Below are 24,323 nucleotides of genomic sequence, written 5' to 3' on the forward strand. Positions count from 1 at the left end.
GACTTTTTTAGCTTTTCCATATGGTCTGTAAATATATCCATTTTAAACTTTAATATATTAATAGCAATGATAAAGTAAATGCACTAGCTTATAGTCAAAAGTTTTTCAAGTAAGCATAAGACAGCATCCTGGTATACTGGTTATCCTTACAAGATTCAACAAAATACCTTTAATTTTTTTTTTTTTTACTTGATGTAAATAGTATGTTGTGAATTTTCTGAACAATTCTGAACCATAGATCTCAACTCCATTTCTCAACAAACAGGGACAGAGAAATATAACGGGCTGACCATGACCCAAAATCAGGGAACATTACTATGATTCACTTAAGTTCATAGAACAAAAGGTTTAAGCATCAATGTGCATTTTGTGATGCCTGAAATTAAACTGTGCTCATGAATATACATAAGATGACATAACAGATGTTTACAAAGTGATGCATACATGTTTTGCACTCTGGCTCCATGTGTAAATATCAACACATGTACAAACATATTAATACAGGCCTTGCAGGTAACATGTAAATCATAACAGTGAAGAAAACAAATGACTACTGGATTGCAGTTATCCTGTCAGATGGTCAAAACAAACGTATGGTATATTGCATCTTATCACCTGATGCTGTATTATTAGGCAAGCTTGTTATATTACTGCTGTAACAGCATAAAGCAGATGACCACTGTCTGAGACTTTCAAACCTGCAGTCCAACATAAGACTAAGAAACATGGCAGAGTTATCAAAGTAGGACATTTCACAGGAAAATACAAGTGCTGAAAATGTGCAGGTCCAAGCCTATACAAGTATGCATATGTGAAAGAACATAGACTTGCATCTGAAAACATCACATCATATTATTTAGAGATTTTAATGTAATATTTTAGAGCAGCACACAGGAGAAACAGAAAGATTTTACCTGTCACAGTTAGACGTTGCCCGTTCGATTCTCAGAGCGTCTTCTGTGTGGTGACATGCGTGAACGGGCGTTCCTTCATTGAAGGTTGTGCGTTAGGCCCGGCAAGCCAGCACATAAAACTCTACTGCCAATCATTAGTGGACCGGAGTTCCGCTGTGGCGACCCCTAAATGGGAAAAGCCGAAAGACACAAACAAATAGATGCTCCACCACAGAACTTCATGGAGGATCTATGCAGAATTCCCAACCAGTCTGCTTGTCAAGTTGCAGAGCATATTTCTGAACCTCAAACATAATGGACAAGGCAAAACTAATGGAGAGAGCTGGACAAGGGCACAGAATCTGAGAATACATTTAAATGTTGCTCTAATTCACTTAAAGGTAATAAGAAAAGTTTTGCATCAATGTGCATTTTGTGAATGTCAAGGGGTATGAATGTATGACATCAAAAGTGTAGCTGTTACTATCAAGCAGTGCCCACCCCCTCTTCAATTGAAGAGCAACAAAAGCACTTCAGTAAGCTGATTGCTACATTGTAATGCCCCCCCCCCCCCCCCCCAGCTGTTCCACTGAAGTAATTCCATCTGGTATATTCCACTTTTCTTTACTTGGTCACCTTATGTTTTGCATCTTAGTAAACCAAATTTGCTAACCATTTTTGATTATGTGGATGATTTTCCTTTGTTCTGTTCTCTTCCTCTACTATTGTATTGGAAGTTGCCCTGTTTTAGAGACTGTACTGCAGTCTTTCACATATTAAAAATAGATCTCAGATAGCTGCCAGGAAGTCCAACTTTGCTTGGTGTTACCAAGAAATTTGAGACGTCATGGAGGAGGAGGAAGGAATTGTACTTAAAATTATCTCCATGTCGGCTAGCTTTTTGAACAGCCGCTGGAGTAAGCTGTTAAGTAAACTGGAATAGTACTTGTACTACAGCATTTGTTAGTGGAAGGTAGAACATAGTCTGTAAACACATCCGTGTATTATTTTCCCCATGTTTATGCTTGAAATCATTGTTTGATTCCATTAGTATAGTGTTATAGAGGCAGGCTGCAGATGCAAAAATGCATTGCAATTTTGCAAGTGTGACCATTACAGAGCTAATCTAATCAGCAACTAGTGACTAGCCTTATTATCTTTTTGTCCTTCAATTAAGAGGCTTCTTCTTTTGGCTGCTCCCATTAGGGGTTGCCACAATGGATAATCTGTTTCCATTTCTTCCAGTCCTCTGCATCTTGCTCTGTCACACAACCACCTGCATGTCCTTTCTCTCACCACATCCATAAACCTTATGTTAGGCCTTCCTCTTTTCCTGTTAATGGTAGCTTCATCCTTATCTTTTTCCCAATATACTCTGCATCCCCTCCTCAGCACATGTCCAAACCAATGTAATCTTGTCTCTCTGACTTTGTCTCCAAACCTTCCTACCTGGCCTGACCCTCTAATATACTTTATTCCTAATCCTGTCCACCCTCATCACACCCAGTGCAAATCATAACATCTTTAACTCTGACATGTCCAGCTCTGACTCCTGCCTTTTTGTCAATGGCACTGTCTCCAACCCATTTAACATAGCTGGTCTCACTACCCTCTTGTAGACATTCCCTTTCACTCTTACTGGTACTAGTCTGTCACAAATCACTCCTGACACTCTTCTCCACCCACTCCATCCTGCCTCTAATCTCTTCCATACTCACCATTACTCTGAATGGTTGATCCCAAGTATTTAAACTCATCCAGCTTTGCGACCCCTACCCCCTGCATCCTCACCATTCCTCTATCCTCCCTCTCATTCACACACACATATTCTGTCTTAGTCCTGCTGACCTTCATTCCTCTTCTCTCTCGAGCATATCTCCCCCACACCAGGGTCTCCTCCACCTGTTACCTACTCTCACTACAGATCACAATGTCATCTGCAAACATCATAGTCCATGGGAACTCCTGTCTGATCTCGTCTGTCAACCTGTCAATCACCATTGCAAATAAGAAAGGGCTAAGAGCTGATCCTTGATGTAATCCCACCTCCACCTTAAATGCATCCATCACTCCTACCGCGGACCTCACTGCTGTCACACTACCCTCGTACATATCCTGTACCACTCTTGCATACTTCTCTGACATGCCTGACTTCCTCATACAATACCACAACTCCTCTCTAGGCACTTTGTCGTATGCTTTCTCCAAGTCCACAAAAATGCAATGCCTTCTGACCTTCTCTGTACTTCTCCATCAACACTCTCAGAGCAAACATTGCATCTGTAGTGCTCTTTCCTGGCATGAAACCATACTGCTGATCACTAATCATCACCTCACTTTTTAACCTAGCTTCCACTACACTTTCCCATAACTCCATGCTGTGACTGATCAATTTAATCCCTCTGTAGTTCCTACAGCTCTGCACATCACCCTTATTATTAAAAATTGGTACAAAAACACCTTTTCTCCATTCCTCAGGCATCCACTCACTTTCCAAGATTTCATTCGACAATCTAGTTAAAAACTCCACTGCCATTTCACCTAAACACCTCCATGCTTCCACAGGTATGTCATCTGGACCAACAGCCTTTCCATTCTTCATCTTCTTCATAGCTATCCTTACTTCCTCCTTGCTAATCCACTGCACTTCATGATTCACTATCCACACATCATCCAACCTTCTCCCCCTCTCATTCTCTTCCTTCATCAACCCCTCAAAGTACTCTTTCCATCTACTCAACACACACTCCTCACTTGTGAGTACGTTTCCCTCATTATCCTTTATCACCTTTACCTGCTGCACATCTTTACTAGCTCGGTCCCTCTGTCTAGCCAATCGGTACAAGTCCTTTTCTCCCCCCTTAATGTCCAAACTTTCATACAACTCTTCATATGCCTTATCCGTAGCCTTGGCCACCTCTCTCTTTGCCATGCATCTCATCTCCTTGTACTCGTCTACTTTCTTCATCTCTCTGACAATCCCACTACTTTGCCAACCTCTTTCTCTGTATACTCTCCTGTACTTCTTCATTCCACCACCAGGTCTCCTTGTCCTCCTTCCTCTTTCCAGATGTCACACCAAACACCTTTCTAGCCATCTCCCTTACTAGCTCTGCTGTAGTTACCCAGCTATTTGGTAACTCTTCACTGTCACCCAGTGCCTGTCTTAATTCTTCCCTGAACTCCACCTAACAATTACCTTTTTTCAATTTCCACCATTTGATCCTCCATTAAGAGGCAATGTCTCTCAAATGTGTTGATGTTTTGCATTACATTAACATGGCAGAAGACTGAGCATCCAGACTCATTTAAATGCATTAGAGCACTCTCAGTCCAGCCTTACCTTCTCCCTTAGCTGTTTTAAACCTATCCCATGTCTACATGAATGTGCAAGTTCCTCCTTTGCGATTATAGTAGTCCCTCCCATAGCTATAAGCATCCCTTGTCAATTTCATCTGTAGCCCAGTTGTACACTTGAATAACTCTGACTGACCTCTCTTTGTAGCCATACACCCCTGATGATTACTGTCTCTTGTAGATTATTGTTCTGTATTTGTTTCCCTTTCTGACCATCTCCTTTCGAATTGTCCCTGTAATGTGACCAGTATCTTTGTTCTCATTCTTCCATCATTGAACTCTACTTGATGAGGTGCTGGTATTCTCTAATCGTATGTTCTGCTCTAATGGAACTATAGTACCATGTCAAGGGTACTCTCATTCTGGTTGTAGGATACACCTGCTTATGTTAACATCCTGTATTTGCATTCTCCACAATGTCATTGAAGTAGACATGTCAATTCATTAAATCTTATGGGATTGCAGAACTGTAGGATTTGTCCTTTGCGCAGCCTGTTAAACTAGTCACTGTTATTCTGCTGTATCTTAACTGGCTGACCATGATTGGATGACCCATACCCAGCTTTCCAGTTTCTTTTTCAAATTGATGCTTCCCTTCCAGTATCTTAATCACTCACTTGATACTTACTACTGTTGGATTTTGCATGCATCCACTTCCTCCCCATCACATTTCCTACTACCTGAAGTTGAATGGTCAATATTAAGTGCACATATAGTGTGGCCGGAACTTGAGTGTACCTACTTAAAGGTATATATGGCTAGGCTTATGGTCCCTGTGATTGCTTTCCTGGTATTGCTTCTAATAGATACCCATGTGTCATACAAAGCTTGTGAAATTCCTTGCCAGGATACATCAGAAAATTGAATTCTACTCGAACCTTCAAAGCTTCTTTACTGACTCACCTCATATCCACATTCATATTAGCACCAGCAAGCCTACATTGTACCTGCCATCTGGATCCACTGCCATGTGTTAAATATTCAATGACCTTCAATAATAACCTTTTAAGCTATTGTGAGCAATGAAGTGTATTCTAAACTTAACAGTTTTAATTACCTGGTTTTGTCCCTTTGAGGCCTTAAACTCTTCTGCTTAAATTTATATATTTTTTCTTTGTGGTGACTTTAAGCATCTGCTTCACCCCCTGAAACTGAGGCATGGGTCCAGTGGATCTGCCTGTTTTGTAAACTTCAAATAAAGAAAAGAAAAATACTATACCTTAGTCTGTTGATTTCCACAGATTTATTTTTAAGTAGGAACTGACAGGCAAAGAGTCATTTAACTTTGATTTAGAATTGCTCATTTTTATTATAGCAAAACATGCTGTCTTGGAGGTTTTCTATTTTCTCTTCATATTATTGAAGTGATTAAGTAGTTGGCATATAATCCTTTTTAATAGTTTTGCTGAATTAAATGCAACATTTTGCAAGTGAGATGTTAATTGAGTTTCAGCCTTTTCCCTTTTTTTTCAGACAATAAAAGAATAAAGATAAAATAAGAAGCAACAATGAAATACTTGCAAAGGATAAAAGATTGAGAAAAATCCCTGAAAAGATATGGAGATAGTTGAGTGTTTGAACATAACTTTTTAAATGGAACAGTTTTAAAAGGCGTGCATCTTATTAAAATTAATCCTTCTTACTTTAAAACACCACTGAGAATTTTTGTATGCCTTTCTTTATCAAAAATAACTGCACAAGAATCGGAGATATTGAATAAAATGTGCCTTAGAAAGTTGTAATGCCTTATTGAATCTCTATCATAATGTCTGTGGCTGAGGAGTTTAACCCACAGCAAACTCTAATAATGGTTTAACTCTTCACTGAAAATGACTGCGTTAAGAATTACTAAGTCTGTTTTATAAGTGTAAATCTTTAAGAAAGCACATACACTATAACTCTGTGGTTATGTTTTTTCCATTTTTTTATTAAAATAATAAAGCAGTTCTTACCATGTATGACTTTTTAATTCAAAAACACTTCAAAGCAGAGTTTTTACCTGATATATGGAAACTGACAATATTAATATCCAAGGTTAATAGCTTTGATAAAAAAAAAAATACCATCCGATAAGCCATACAAGTACAACTAGTAAATGTGTTGACAGCATACTGATGCAGAAAATACCCAGAGAAGGAAAGTAAGATCTAGACATCACCCAACATGGATTTCTGGAAGGATGATTGTTTTACTTGGTAACTTTTACCTGAACTTGACTGATGCTCTGGATATAGGATTGTCAGCAGATATTGTATACATGGCCATTACCCTTCCCTTTGACTCTGTCTCATGTACAGGGAGAATTAAACAATGGAGATGGCAAATTAACAGCTACATTAGATGGATGTAAATTATTTTGAGGACTGTTCATTTAGGATATGAATAAGGAACACCTACACACTGGCTAGGATGATGCCTGTGGGTATAGCTCATGTCTCTACTGGCTCCAGTTAGATTAATATATTTATATCAGTTTCCTTCAATAATTATTGATGTTAAAAATGACAATGCTGCAGGAATTATGGACTGGTGTTGTAGTGACAGTTGAACATGCTCTTACTTGCATAATAACTAAAACAAGCAGGAACGTTTAGGCCACTGCACAATGGTTGGTCACACCCTCAGCATATTGTGTGATCTATGTGGATTGTAGGAGATGCATGGTGTGCACCCTTTATCTCTGCAGACTTGACATAGATGTTACTATTGTACTGACTGGAATATCTGAGATTCAAACAAAGAAATGACTGTGGTATCAATGGCATTATCTTACTGGATCCTGTTGTGTACCTGGCCATTATCTGTCCCTTTGACTATAGGGGTCCGAATGGAGATAGAAGTCAGCAATCAAGGAAAGCAGTATTGCTGAAATTGAATTCATCCTCAAGTCTTGGTCAGTACCTTCACTAGGCGGACCCTGTTTTTCACAAAATCTCACCAAGACAACACTGAAATATAGACTGTATTAATATTGCATATATCATGGACAGAAGTAGGTCATAAATTAAAAAAAGAGAGAGCTGGGTGTACAAGACCTAGAATAAAAAAGTGCCCAATCCTGGTTACGCACACTGGTGCCAGGACCAGAAAAAATTTGAGTGCAGAATCCTCAAAATATGAAAACATTCTTACAATGATGCCATGCCAAGCCCAGGGGAAGGATCCCCCCCCCCCCCATTGTAGAAGGAAGTAGCAGTCCACAAAAATCACAGAAACTGATGGGCCAAAGAAGAGCCATGAAGCCGATGGGGTGGACTACTGAGGATAAAGAAGTTATGTATTGTTACTGTTAAGTAAAAAGCCCGGAATTTCTAGACAAAATATATACAAAAAGGTTGAGAGAAATTAGAGAAATGGAAAATACTTCTACAAGAAACTGTTAGAAGCTTCAAATAAAAAATTGTGTTCATTAATGCAACAGATTTGTGAAAAACATTGTAGACCAAGAACCGTTGATCTGTTTGGAAAAAGAAGCATCTCTGGAAGTGCAAAAATATAAACATCAAAACCTAGAGATTTTTGAAAAGTATAAAAAAGAAATAGACATGGGAAAGAGAGTTGATAGGGTGTAATATTTATGCAATGTTCAAAGCCAAATTAATCAATACAAAAAAGGCAGCCCCAAAGATATTTGAAGAGAAATATAGGGAAGGGCATCCAGACATGCATAACTTTACAGCAAAAAAAAATCACAAAGAGGGGATGTATAAAAGAAAATTAATGAAGTAGAAGTTAAAAAAAATAGAAGTTAAAGTTATGGAATGCCTGCAGTGTGAAGGCCATCATGTAGGTGTAACGCAGGACAGCAAGGGAAGGAAAAGGATACTGGCAACTTTGACGGTCAGTGTTGAGGAGTGATAGGCCATTGAGATCCCATATGACTGAGCAACGGATGACACAGGATGAAATTGGAGAATATGCCACAAGAAGATGCTTGAGAACTTTCTATGGAATATCCGCAGGAAATAGAGAACAGAAAATGTTCCCTCTGTTTAGAAGAAAATAAACTAAGAGAAGAGTTGCTTGATTTAATGGAGAAAGATATATTAAGATCAATGAAAGAAATAGACTGCAGAAGGTCAATTAAATCCAAAAAGTCAAAAGTTTGATAAAACAAATGAACACTGTAATTAGGACTGTCCATAGAGATCCATGTTATATAACAGAAGTAAACAGGATATATTACAGTGCAGCTAAATTGATAACAGATAAAGTTCAACCACAAGAATGCAGGATAGTGAAGGAAAGGAATGGGAGAAATAGAATACCATCATGGAAGTGTTGAATACAGAAAAATATAAAGCAACTAAGACAATAAGTGTCACTGTTAGAATAGTAAGGAAGCGAGAACAGATCAACAAAAATACTCAAAGATGATATAAAAGCAAAGCACAGTATTAGAACAGATCAGGATCTATCATGCACTATCACAAACTAAAAATCTCAGCACAGGCAGAAAAATTTGGAAGATATGCAGATAAATATAAAGGAAAAGTACAAAATAAACAATTTATTGATGACTGCAAAAGGTTTTATAGAGAATTGGGAAACGAGGCAAAAGGAATTGAAAGACAACTCAAAAAAGAAGAAACATACATTTTGAAGGATCTATGAAAATCCTGTGGAACATAAATATGCTAAATGGATAGAAGAAGCAAAAAAAGAATAAGTTCAAAGGTATAGTATATGAAATGTGATGAAGTAACAGCCAAAGAGATTGAAACAAAGTTGAGAAAAGCCTCTAAATGGAAAATCACAGGCCCAGATGCAGTACCTAACTCCTGGCTAAAAGTATGCAAAATCTTTACACGAAGATTTACCCATGAGTAAGAACTATTTATATGTGCATGCAAACAGAAACCAACCTGGTTAACAACAGGAAAACAATGCTCCTACTTAAGAGTGAACCTGCAAGTTATCCTAAAAATTATAGACCCATGACTTGCGTTCTGATGACGTATAAACTATATACCAGAATTGATGCGGACAGTTTACAGTCATTTAGAAGAAAATTCAATTATGACTATAAAACAAAAGGGTAAAAAAAGAAATTCATATGGAACAAAGGATCATTTGTTGTTAAATAGTCATAGTGGAGAACTGTAAAAAGGGGAAAATCTAAGTATGGCATGGATTGACTGCAAAAAAGCACTTGGCAGTATCCCACATTCACGGATAAGATTGCTTAAAAATGTATAATATACATCCTGCACTAATCTATTACATTACAGTAACCATGAAACAGTGGCAGGCCACTTTGAAATTAATAGTCCAACCAGCTGCCAACGATAGAAATAAGCAATAAACAAACACCAGAATACGCTGAAACACACCCGTTTAATAGCAAAGCTTTCAGGTACAAACCCTTTATCAATACTCATACAGGTTACAAATAAAATCAAACATTTAAATAGAAGCCAACAAAGCACATGACCAGCAGCCAAAGATCATGTGATGAAAATTTGTGTTTAAAAAATTGTTTAAAAAAAAAAAAATATATATATATATATATATATATATATATATATATATATATATACCAATGAGACCTATTGTTTCTGGGAAGGGGTGGTTGACTGAACCTATTTCAGTCTATTTACATAGAAGGTTGCAGCCTTTATTAGAAAAATGTGATACCATCTTGAAAGATACACCAGATTTCATTAGAAAACTAAGAAGTATGGTATAATAATATGGGCAAGGATGTAGTGCAGAACAGTAGGCTTTTACTGGTAACTTTAGATATAACGTCCTTGTTTACAGTTATACCCAATGAGTTTGGGATAGAATCAATTCGTGAGTTTTTAAACAACTCTTCTACGTTTGTAACAAGGGATATTGAAACATTATGTTTATTATTAAACCTAGTTTTGAATAATAATATTTTTTTATTTGATAGTCAATTTTATATGCAAAATACTGGTGTTGCTATGGGTACGCCCGTAGCTAACACGTATGCAAACTTGGTACTTTTTATATGGGAAAAGAAGTTTGTCATAAATGACACTAGTCCATATGTCAATAATATATTATTTTATCAACGTTTTGTGGACGATTGTTTCCTCATATGGAAAGGTGATGTTGATGATTTGTTACAGTTTGTACACTTTTTGAATGAATCCACTACTTTCTTAAAGTTTAAAATAGAATTTTCTGATGTGTTCATTAATTTCTTAGATCTTAAAATAGGGATACAGGATAACGTAATGTATACTACAGTACATAAAAAAGTGGTAAATGCATGCAGGTATGTTCACTATACCAGCATGCATGCATCACATGTTTTTAATGGTATAGTTAAATCACAATTTAATAGAATATGTAGACTTAACACGAATGATAGTCTCTTCATGTCGCAGCTGGATGAAACCATTAATGAATTTAGAAATAGTGGTTATCCAGACAGCATATTAGAAACAGCTAAAATGGATACTATAAATAATAGGCATTTAGGTTTAAAACCTTTATTTCTTATGGATGAACACCAGAATGAAAATATTGTAGCACATGGAAATCGTGATACCCTAAGAGATGTTACTACTTTTAGTTGTATGACTAGGTTTGTAAGGAACATTATAAATAAAAATTGTGTTGTTTTATTGGCATCCAGTGAAATTAAATCCATTATTGGTGTCAGACCACTTTTTTCTTATAAAAACATGGCAAATTTTAAATGTAAGCTTGGTTACAAGGATTTTAAAAATTCAACTGAAGTGAATAATATTAATACATATGGAACTTTAAAATGTCTCAATTGTAGTTGCTGCCCTGATATAATAGATAAAGAAAATAGCTTAGACTTTAAGCATCCGGTAAGTGGGATTATATACAAGTTTAATCTCATGGCAACATGCATTTCAACTAATGTGATATATTTAGCTACATGCACGTCTTGCCAATGTTTTTACGTAGGTAAGACTACGAGAAGATTAAAAGACCGTATCATTGAGCATAAGTCTGAGATATGGAGAGGGAATGATAGGAATGCCTTATATAGGCACATATCCTTATGTGGCAATCAACACAAGTTTAGATTTCGCGTTATTGATAGAGTGTATGTATCCATGAGGGGGGGTGACATTAACAATTTATTAGATTTAAAAGAATTTGAATGGATTTTAAGACTTTCAGCTGACAAGATGCCTGGTTTGAATGTTGCTGTCACACTAAAGCCTATATTAGTGAAATTACAACATTCAGTACTGAAATAATTGTATTTTAAAGTTTATGTGTATATATATATATATATATATATATATATATATATATATATATATATATATATATATATATATATATTTTTTTTAAACAATTTTTTAAACACAAATTTTCATCACATGATCTTTGGCTGCTGGTCATGTGCTTTGTTGGCTTCTATTTAAATGTTTGATTTTATTTGTAACCTGTATGAGTATTGATAAAGGATTTGTACCTGAAAGCTTTGCTATTAAACAGGTGTGTTTCAGCGTATTCTGGTGTTTGTTTATCACTTTGAAATTAAGCCATGATCAAGGGCAAATTATTATTCCTGGGATAAAAATTTAAAGGGGTACATTCCAGGGTGATTCCCTGTCACCACTGCTATTCTGTCGTGCCCTTAACCTATTAAGCTATCTACTTAACAGACTAGGCCATGCCTATAATTTAGCTCCTAGAAAACAAAGTGTAAAAACTTCTCATATTCTCTGTTGATAGTTTAAAACTGTATAGCTTGTCAGACAAGGAACTGAAGGCACAACTGCAAGTAGTCAAAACTTTTTCAGAGGATATAAGAATGTCATTTGGTCAAGATAAATGTGCAAAAGCAACCTTTAAAGCAGGAAAGCTGCAGCACCAAAAAAACATCAGTTTGGGAAAAAGAATGTGATATAAAAGAAATTGAGCAAGAGGGAATGTATAAATATTTTGGAATGGCAACACTCAGATCTGCTCTGAGTTGCAGCACAATGGCACTAAATATACAGAACCAACTGATATTGCCAACATCCTGGCAGATAGGTTCATTGCTAACTTTAGCCCCCCCCCTCAACCGTAAAGGGCCCATCTCTATACCGAAAGAATGCAAAGTTCCTGTAATCATGGCTGCACAGGTAAAAACCACATACTCCAAAGCCAAGAATAGAGCATCCATGGGACCGGACAACATCCTAGGCTGCATTCTACACGAACTGCAGAATGACCTGGCACCCCCACCTAAGAACCATGTTCAATCATAGCCTCCCCTCAGGCTTTGTGCCCACTGAATGGTGCACAGTGGTGGTTATCCACAAAGGAGGAGCCACCATGGACCTCGGGAACTACCCCCATCATTAGCCTAATGAGCCTGGTCTGCAAGGCCAAGTAACATATCCTGGATCTTGTATACAAAGACATTGGTAATCTCCAAACTCTGGACCCCACCCAGTTCAGGTTTGTAAAAGGCAGATCATGTCTCCTAAACCTGACAGACTTCTTTGAAGCAGTCACCAAAGCCGTAGACAAGGGTAAGGTGGTTCACACAGCCTATTTAGATCTCGCCAAGGCTTTTGACTCCATCCTCCACTTTGGAATTATAGATAAACTCACTAAACTAGGTATAAATCCTTATGTCACAAGATGGGTTGCCAAGTGGCTCACTGACAGAACCCACACTGTGAAAGTAGCAGACTCCAAATCTGACTTCAAGCCAGTGACAAGTGGAGTACCACAGGATTCAGTCCTGAGTCCTCTCCTGTTTGGTATCTACATTTCTGAAGTAAAGGCTAATGCATAAGGTCTTTGGCTAACTAAGTTCACAGATGACTGCAAACTAGGAGCCATAATCAAAACTCCTAATGATGTGGACATCCTACAAAAGGGCCTCATGGAGACAGATGCTTGGTATCAAAGCCATGGCCTCAAGCTAAATGCCAAAAAGTGCATTGTTATCCATTTTGGTAAAAGCTCTGTACCCATGAGCTACCACATAGGTGGTAGTCTACTTAACACCGGAAGTGTGATGAGACCATGGGACACAGGTGGACAGTAGTCTCTCCTTTGATAATCACATCACCACAGTAGTCAGAAAATCCTTCTACATGGCATACCTCATCACACAAGATTTCTCATCCAGGAAAAAGAGGTCCTTCTTCCCCTCTACTCGTCACTCATTAGACCCATTGTAGAGTACAATGCCCCTTTTGGTATGTACCTCACAATACATCTACAACAACTGGAAAGGCTGCAGAAATACCTCACAAAGAGGATTACCAGCCTCAAACAGATGCCCTTTGCAGTCAGTCTAAAAAAAACTCCAGCTTTACTCTGTCGCATATCACCTACTCAAAGGCAATCTATGCCTAACATACAAAGCTATGTCAAATAAACACAAAAAACAGTAGTAGTAGCTGGATTGAACCCACTCAGAGTAATGCAGGCTGAAAATTACCACACAGTTGTAGAATGCAGAATCCACTTTAATTTCAGAACAAAAAAAAATCCAAGGATGAGCACTTTCATCCAGAAAGATCTAGACTTCATCAGACAATTTACCCCACATAGTTACTTCCTTCTTATACAGTCCAAAAAGGAATTCCGCCCAGTTATAAACTAATAAATTGTCATTAAAAGTACAGTATTTACAGTCACTGAATTTGAAAAGCAGACAAAATATACAAACTGAAAAAGTTCATGGAACATACCACCCTAAAAAACACACTATAAGCACTGTTTCATAAAATGACAATATATACAATAAATATTTAAATATGTTAAATGTGTTAAAACAAATGTGTAATTAAATACTAAAAACTAGACATAGTAGAAAATGTTAAGAGAAATAAATGCACTTTAGCATAATAAATACTGAACATGTGAATTATTTAAAATGTTAAAATGCATAATGGAGAAATATATATATTTTTTAATTAAACTTTGTAAAATTAAGCAACTGAATAGGGACAGAAATTGCTATAGTAATGGCCTGGCATATCCCAGACCTCCCCCTTCCCAGTAAAGGAGCAAAAATATATTAATTCTAATGGGAATCCTGGAAACAGTAACAGCAATGTTATTGGTACTGATAATCCTTCAGATAGTAACACTGGTCAGGTTTTTCTAGACACGGAAGAGTCCCCCCCCCCCCCGAGATGCTCAGAGCGTCTGAGGAACAAAGGTCCCCAGGGGAACAACAATTGAGATATGGCCCTGATAAACAGGAACAACCATTGGAACAGGGGAGGGATGGTGAACAGAGGGGAGAAGAGGTACCAGTCATGGGACAATAGGATGTAAATGTGACTTTAACTTGTTGCATTCACCATCAAACAATTTAGGTGATATGGACCATTTACTCCCACCCTGTCACATAGTTACCAACACTTTAAGTGACTTTAACATGTACAATTTTTCCAGCATTGCTGTTAATTTTGAACACTGTGATTTGTTTGCCAAAGGATTCACCTTTGTACCCCCACAGCCACTAGATGTTTCCAATACTCTCTTAAAGATTTAAGAATGTATACACGAAAGCTGAACTTGAATATTCTTTTTAAAAACTCTGCACCTGGTTCCTTTGCCAACCCTTTAGCCATCTTGAGTACATATAACCCCCCCACTTCATCCCATTGTCCAACTTTTTGAGAACATATGTGAGTTAGATATACATAACTCTAAGCTTTCTAGTAGGAACTCTGACATGAATGAGAGATAATGGACAAAATAATCTTTTCACAAACTACTAGAATTATGAAACCTGATAAAGGTGGAGGTGTTGTCTTGATGGACTATGAGGACTATAACAAGAAAATGCTTTGTATTCTAAAAGGAAAAGCATATTTAAGATCATCCAATAATGAATTGAACACTTCTTACAATCGTATAAGGAATGAACTCGAAGATTTATTTATAGAAGGTTCAGTTTCTATTGATGTGCTTAATTTTCTCTCTGTTCCCTACCTTAAAATATCAGTCATGTTTGGGCTGCCAAAATTGCATAAAAGTCTTAGCCAACCACCCATGCAACCCATAGTTAGTATCTGTGTACCTGCAAAAGGCAGAGGTCAAATATTAATGCAGTTGAATTTTCCACTGTGTAAGCTTTAAGATTAGATCTTTTAAAACCGTGTACTTAGCATGGTTTTGGAATTATTGATGCAACTATGAACAAGCAATATTTGATGCCTAGAGGCATCAGTAGGAGTTAATTGCAGATGCACCTGGAGGCATCACTCAGATGTAATGAGAACTGTATTCTCTGTCTTTTTGCGGATTAAATCTTTCATTTCTCTTTCAATGAACTTTCTCCTGGAATTTCAGTGATTTTGGCACACACTTTAACTGTTAAAGTGAGCAATCACCCAATCTTCTATATCTCACCCCAGAAGCAAACTTTTAGGTGCGAGTCTGACTATCCAAAGCTTCCAATAAAGTTTCCAAATTGATTTAAAAATTGCTTTGAGTCTATATGTAAGTAACTTTGATATGGTTTTACAGAAGGGCACTCCCACAACATGGGAAGATTGTCTGCATTGTGCTGGTCACATCAACATCTACTTTGTATTCTTAAGTCCATTCTTGTCCCCTTATTCTGGGGAAGATATCGCCTATAGATTAATGTTGTCTGGTGTCTTTTGTACCTGGGATATCTATGTAATCATTGTGCTGCTTCCTAAGCCTTCTGCCATTCTTTAACCCATTTCATTCCCTCATGGTCCCTCCACCTATTGGATATTAAACTCATGTGTGCTGTAGCTTTTGCCTCCCAGAATTCCTTGTATATATGACTCATTCTTCCTGTTTGAAACCTGCTTCATTTTCTTCATGGTAATACCCGATCAGCCTTTTCTTCTAGGCAAATGTTATGAGACCAAATGTGTCCCATTTATGGATCAGCCTGGCCTGATCCATCAGGTTATGCTTCCCAAGTATTTCAAACAATTCAACCTGTGGGTTAACAGGACCCCTTCTCTGGGTCAAATATATAAATCCATTCACATACCTGTTGTATGTCACCTGTCTTTCACCAGTTTAGGGTCAGTCTTTATAATCCCTGGATGTTCCCATTTGCTGTTCCTAGGAGCTCTTCTTCAAGCCAACCCCCATACTCAGTGTTTCATGTAGTTCTCCTGCAACCATCTCTGTGCTCTGTCTAATGGGGACCATGTCATCTTGTACCTTTCCTAAGCATTCTTTTCTTTGTCTTCCTATTCATCTGTTAAATAAAAACAAAGATAACAACACAGGAGGCTCAGATGCAAAAGTTTACTAATGTACACCAGGAGGCAAAAAAACGTACAAGTACAGAGTTTTGTCTGACATGATGCAGGAAGCACAGAATATTTTATAGTATTTCATTCAGGTTTTGCCCACCTTACTGACATGGTTAGTCACAGGGCATCTACATCACTTTTACTAACAGTATTCTATTCATAAGGATTGCTGATGTTATATTTTTAAAAAAGCTCTTGGGAATAATACAGCCTTGCAAAGCACCTGGTCAGTTATAATGTCTTTCTGTAAATGTTACTCCTTCAAGGTTTCAGGCCTGCTCAAATACAATAGTTGGTTCAGTCTTGTAATACACTTTTGTTCTTCTTGCAACATTTTCTCACCAGCTGTGTCTTATCTTGGTAACATTCACAAGGCCAATTGTCCCAGAGGAAGGAGACTAAGATTTTCAATGCTTTATACATTTAATTTCCTGACCCAGCGGATAATCATTAGTGAAAAACAAGCTTGCTGAGCTGGCTACTGCCAGGGTCGGAGTTCAAATACACTGCAGTTCCAAAGCTTCAAGCAATTACATGTAAAATCATTCTTATTGCCATATTATTAATAGAATAAAATGCATTATATACTATTTGCTTTTAAACTAGCACTTTATATATGTTCAAATACATATTTTTCTAACATCATCTTATAGCAAATATGTGTTGCCAGATGTGGTAGTCCTCATTCTTCATAGCATTTGGTTATATATGCCACTGAGGCATTTGTCCATTTACAAGTTCTTGCAGGTCCTTTATGTCTAGAAGATGGTGGGAGTTGGAAAATTTCTAATGAGGTAAATTGTGTGGAAGCATCATGGTTATTATTGCTTTTCCCTGTAAGAGTACTATATATGTCCAATTTTTGAAGCAGACATTAGCTCTGTCATTTACTATTTTTAAGTTTACTTTCCATTGTTGTTTATAGTGTATGTTTAATTCTGAAGCAGACATTTGGCCCTATCCAATATGTGCATGCTACTTGTCATCCTCCCCTTTATAAATATACCTGATTATACTGTTATTTCCCAAAGCTTTGGATCATCTCCAAAACACCCCTCAAGACTTGGAATGTTGGTACTTTTCAGTACACAGCCATCTGCAAACATTAAGGACATGCAATCATTTCCATCAGATAGCCATTTCTCTCTTAGCTGCCATCTAACCTATAATGCCAGCGCTTCCATTACTAGGGCAAATATCACAGAAGAGAGATGGTATCCCATCCTATCCTTTCCATGTTTGATGGACCCTCATTCACTACTAATCAAAAATTAGGTTTATTGGTTGGTTAAATATGTTGTACAATGAGTCACTCATCAAATTGTCATCTCCTCAAAACCTCCATCATAAAAGTACAATCCACCATGCCGAGTGCTTTGGTGGTCAGAAAAGACCATACCTGCTTTCTGCTGTCCTAGCTAGTCATATGCATGATCAACTACACTGATTGCCAGCAATGTACCTGCCCTTTATGAAGCCATTTTGACCTGTCTCACAAGAACTGGTAAGGTTGCTTCCGATTTGTGAGCTTAAATCTTGGCTAAGATTTCTTTATCCGTATTAGAGACTATGGTCTACAATTGCAGCTGTGACTTTTCCACAACTGGCTTGCATATAACCATTATTGACTGGTTGTTCTCCTCACTCTGTCCTTCCAGGTCCATTGAATTATATAATCTTGATAGCATTTACCATAATTATCTTCCTCCCCATTTCAGAGTTCTCTTGGAAAGTTATCAAGTCCATGTGCTTTATTGCAGCACATATACTGCTCTTTTTGCCTTGTCAAATCTGATGGGGTTAAGTAATATTTTGCTTGTGCTGAGGAAATGGGCAAGGATTCTGTAGCAAGATGTTGCAAGGTTAAGACACCCGTCTGTTGATTTAACTGTACAGGTTCTTGTAAATGTCCTTAATTGCTTCTCTTAAGATGTCATTCCCCATTATTGCCTTTCAATCTTGATTAATGATCTGCTTAATAGTTGGACTTTGGATTTGGAACTCCTGTAAAGAGCTATATAATGCATTTGGGGTTACCCTCCCTATTTAACCTACAAAATGTACCTTACCTGAGTAACCCTCCTCCTACTTCTGTTGTTTCCATTAGCTTGTTTTCCGTACACCGCTTCATCTTCCTACCTTTCTCTAACCTGCCTCCACATGCCATTTTACTATTAGTTCCTGCATTGATCTTTACTTTTTCTACTTGGATTCTCATACTGCACCTTTTGTCCTTCCCCTTAACCCTTCTATCTCTCTAATATCTGTTTTACTCTCTCCTTAACCTTAACCCTTCTATCTCCCTGATAGCAGTTTTAATTCCCACCTTCCAATCATTCCACCATCTCTTTTCTGAGGAGACATTGTCTTTGGTTTCTGCTAATAACCTCTGATATATGTAACTGATTTTTTTTATCTTGTTTTATATATCATTTAAAATTCACCATCTCTATCCCTTTATTTTTGGATTATTATTATTATAATCTGGATTTATTATCACTGGTTCTGGTGAATGGTCTGATGGAGATATTTCACGGATTATTTAGTATGCACTTTATCATAGAACTCTGGGAATAAAGACTACATCTATTCTACTGTCTGGAATTCTTAGGTATGATGAAAAGGTGGGGTAATCAGATCTAGTGGCACTCTCTCTAAATATCTAATCCACTCAAAATCATCTTAAGATATTCTTGCCTATCATGTAGCTTATCCTTCTGGTCAAATATGACAAAGTTGAAAACTCCTGCCACCATTACATAATGCAATGTCATATATAGGTTCTGCCAATGTGTAAAGAAATCCCTGAAGAATTCCTTATCCTCATTAAGGGCATAAGCATTTCCGGTCACTCAGTCCTCCCCATTAATTCTTCCTACCCATATTAATTGATGATCCTATCCAGTTATCCTGATTTCATTGGTCGTCATACCTAGGTATTTGTGAAATACTAACACTCCTTTCCTTTTCCTTTTCTGGATTGCAGGATGACCATATAATCTCTTTTACATCAGAAAATTAACCTGGATTCTCTAGAGAAACTGCATTTTTTAGAGTATTATAGCATATCATTGGAGAAAGAAGACTGAATTGTTCTTGGTCTGCTGTACTTTGCTTCATTCGCTGAATTTATTTATAGTCCTCTCGTATTTCATATAATGTTCTGGTAAAATTAACTGCACATGATTTTCTTATTTCTCCTTGTTTGTGACTTGTAAAAAGTAACAAAAATAGGAACCTATATATCTAAGGTAGAATAATATACTGTCCTCTAAGCTGAGAAAATAACTACACCCATATTGCATTGACCATTTATTAATGACAACCAGTGTAACCGATTACTTTGTGGTTCCAAATTGAATATAATGTGTTAACACATTTGTAACATGTCCCTTGAGCCAGTTGGTGTGACCAAGCCCATTCTGACAACAGCTGATAAAAGTCCGGGTGCGTAACCCAAGCTGCCTTGGACCTGGTTTCAGTAAGCTTGGGGGTTGCTTGTCCGACCAAACACTACTTGCCCTGTCAGGGCTTAAATCTGAACACACATTGCCCAGAAATAGAGGCTGCTCAGTACTATCCAAGATGGGGAGGGAGAAAAGGGGGGGGATGCCACAAGGCAGCTATCAGATGGCATTCTCTGGCCACCCCCCCAACACCGGCCCATGAGTAATGTACCTGAACATACATACTTTAGTATGATATATTATTGAAATATTTTTTGACTGATAAGGCAATATCCATATTAAAAAAAAAAAAAAAAAAAAAAAAAAAAAAACTGGCTAATAGCCAAGTTCCTGTTTCTAACCTGACTTGATGCCCCTTCCCCACCTGATCAGTCTTGAACTTAGATCAAATCAAAATGAAGTTGTCATGAGTCACTACATCATCCCAATGGAGTGAGTTTAACATTTCACTAATGTGAAAGTCTCCAGCTCCCATGTATAGCCAAGAGAACAACATTGCCCACGTGACAAATGGGAAAAAAATTTGACAGCTTTGATAAATAAACCTTTAACAATGATGACCAAGAGATGTGACCCACTCAGCTTTCTAACATCAGAGGATGAACCTTTGAAGTTTTCCCAGCCTTTCAGCATCCTCGACAGTACCCATTTCCATGATAGTCCTGACACCCAAGCAAGCATAACCAACCTATCACCGCAAAATGTATACAAATTGTATTGGGTGAGTCGCCCTTGCAACATCTGTGAACCATGCATTGCATGAACATTGACAAACTCCATTTCTGCTGACTTATTGGTAATGAAATATAAAAAGTTTAAAGGCTTGAACTGATTGTGTTTTTTGTATTTTATACCAGGTGTTAGCCACTAGCAATCTAGCTATGCTTCTCCAACCAATCATACTTTCAAGAGAATGCACATTTCACATTGTTGTGCATCCCAGGCCAAATGCTGAAGCCTGTCAAACTGAAAGCAGGACAAACTATCAGCAATACCATTTGTATACCACAGAGCATTTAAGTTGATTTGCAAACTCAACAATACCAACAGTCTGACTACTGAATGGTACCCATTTAGACTTTGACATTTGCTTGCTCAGGGTATGAACCACTGCCATATTGTCTAAGCAAAAAGACTTATTGCAATTCCGCAGCTACTTCCATACTAACATGGCCAACCATATTGGGAAAATTTCCAAGAAGATAATGTCTTTCTCTCTAAAGACCATGACTTTGGATATTTTGTGGCAAACCAAGAGCCATGAAAGTAACCCCCCATACCAGTAGCTGCCACTGCATTCATAAACCACTGTGGTTCCTAGGATGAAACCAAAGGTGATTGAAAAAATGATACCCCATTGTACTGGGCTAGAGGTGCACCACAGTTGAAGGTACTCCTTTACTCTGGGTTATCTTCATCTTGTAATGCTTGGGGTTTACTAGTGTTTAACAAATTGGAAAAGGCTGTGGGAAAGGTTCTGCCCAGGACAATGCCCCTGTAGGCAAAGTTCAACAACCCATGCATCTGCATTATTTCCCCCAATGGAAGCTTTTGTGGTACTAAGAAACGAACTGTACATTTTAAGCAGGTGCATTTGACTCCTGGAATTTTGAAAGATCTTCAAATAATATCCACTGATAAGCCCAAAATGTTAATTGAGTAGGCCCTGCTGAGGAACACCCAAATTATCACACGTCCTTGAAATATCAATGCCCCTCTCTGGCAACATCCTTGCTTTCTCCAATCATCAGGAAATCCTCTAAGTAATGGATTGCTGAAGTGCCCTTTGTTGGCAATACCAATGTATGGCTTTGCTGAAAGTTTCAAAGTTGTAACAAGCTACCAAGCATTCCCTGGACATAGCCTTGTCAGAATAAGTTTTCTGCTGAATGGGAAATTCTAACAGGGGCCAGTCTTCCTGACTGGAATTAAGTGAAAGGTGGACCTTATATCCAGCTTGCAAAGCCATGGATCTGAAAATCAAAGGATAGCCTTGGACGGTTGATCTAAGGAAGATTTGTGCACTTTAGATTGCATTTTGTCAATTAATTCATTGACTGACAAATTGAGGATGAGAAAGGTGGTGGGTCAATATAAATTCACCTTCCTGCTTTTGGGGGACCAAACCTAAGGGTGATAGTTTAAATTGGGCTTGGGGGTACTCTAAGGGACCTAAAATCTAAACTGCATGCAACTCCTAAATTATACAAAGGGCAATATTCTCATGGCTTTTAATCAATAAAAGATTCTTAACTGGTCTGGAATCTAGATCAACTAAAGACCCAATCCCAAAACCTTGAGTAAAACCCTAAATAAGAAACTGCACAGCTTTAGTATTAGGGTAATCTGACAGCAATTGAATCAGATTATCTAATCTTACTGGAGAATGAGAATGATTGCCCCTCTGACCAGACCCTTTGACACATTGGCTCTAGAGCCTAGAAAAGGCTGGCCTCCCCTGCCAGTGCCATACTGTAAAGAGGATGAAGTAAAACTCCACAAATTTTGAAAAAAAATGTCCTGTTACCACCCAGGGAGGGTGGCCTAATGGTTAAGGTGTTTGCCTTGCATACACAAGGTGCAGGGTTCGAGTCTCACAAGGGATAATTGGCTAAACTTAAAATGGCTTGTAAGGGCAGTTAGCTTAGTACTAATCTATGAACCTATGTGATAAAGGTTCTGGTTTGTCAGCATTGGCTTGATGGATGCCCTTTGCCACAGCTATAGCACAGGTGTGGAAACTTGTATACTAGCCAAAAACACCTGTTCCTGATAAATTCCCACAATATTAGCCTCTCTTGAACTACTAGCAGCAGCACCATTTTCCCCTGTATTTGGTTTGTCTAACATTGCACTTAGCCGGAAGTCAAGTTGCTGTTGCTTCCATTTGATTTTTCTACATCTTTCTGCTTTCGGAATCTCTGATCATAAGAATACCAAGCTGTACCACCTCTAATGTGATGTGCTTCTCTGATTGATGGAAAGTAGACAAGGAGTTGTAAAACTTGACTGGGCTCCTTTCCACTATATTGCACATGAAAACTAGGGCCCATGTATCCCATTTCCTTGACAACTCAATGGTTGAAACTTTACCAGTTGCTGCTAATGCTGCCGTTAAGTCCTTTGTCCTGGAATTACCTGACTCCATAATGCGACATATATCATCTGCGTCCACCAAATCAAAAATATCTACAAAAGCACTTCTACTTATTTTATGTTTAATGTTACGTGGAACATGAGTGGAGATATGTGATCCCAGGATGGAATTACCAGATGAACTGAAGCTAGCTATTGAGACAAAAATTGGGTAATGTTAAGGTCAGAGCTCCTACAAGACAGGAGAGGATTAAGTAGCCCCAAGGTGATCCCTACCAGTAGGATGGGCAGTAAGGGGTGCTGTAAAACCAAAGTTCCTCTCTAAAACTAAATAGAATACTCTGACCCTATCCTCTTCTGGAAGTAAATTAATAAATTCATCAAGGTATTCCCCGCCAGACTGCCCCTGTCATCTAAATTCAGAACACCATCTGTACTATTGGCATTGCCTTTAGGGAAGCTGTGCCTTGATGCAAGGATGTAGAATTCTCCCCATAGTAGGCATGTCCTTTCTAGCCCTTCTAGCTTGCTTTGATGATATGGATCATTGTTTTTCTTTGTCTTCTGACAGTGGCAGCTTATGCTTCTTTTCAGACACTTGCCCTGAGATCTAAGCTGCATCTAACTCGCGGAAGAAGCCCTGTGCTTCTTGAGTTACGATCCAGCAATCTTTAAATACCTGCAGGGACGAGATACCTGCAACAAAAATAAATTAGTCTAATAAAGTAGGAGCATGTTAATACATTTTTTGCTTCAACTCTTACTAAATCAACAGTTGTCAACATTAATGCAGTTTAACTACCTACCTCCTCCCTTAGTGTGACTGCTCATTTAACAAATTATTTGTATACATCTTTTACTTATAATCTAATGATTTACTTAGCCACCAGATGACACCAAAAACTTTTACTGAAGCCCTTTTGAGTATTGTTGCAGTGGGGGTTCTAGAACTAGACTACATCTCCTCATATAAGTGGTATAATAGCCAAGAAGCACTTCACCACACATATATAAATAATATTTCCAAGTACTGTGATAAAGTAAACACATCTCCACTTTTAACCTATACATATCCCCAGGTATTGTAATACATTAAGCACACGCTGCCATTACTGTGTTTGAGTCCCCAGATACTGTAAAATAAGCACAGCCTCGTGTATAAATATTGCCATTAGTTAAATCATTGTGCATATGTCCAAATTTTCACTGCATGTACAGATTTAGCCTCATATGTTTGGCCCAGTCCTCATGAAAGAGGTGTTTTCTGGCAAGTCAGTGAGGAA

Source organism: Protopterus annectens, chromosome 15.part0, assembly GCF_019279795.1.
Source record: "Protopterus annectens isolate FY-2018-M chromosome 15.part0, PAN1.0, whole genome shotgun sequence".
NCBI classification, from domain to species: Eukaryota; Metazoa; Chordata; order Ceratodontiformes; family Protopteridae; genus Protopterus; species Protopterus annectens.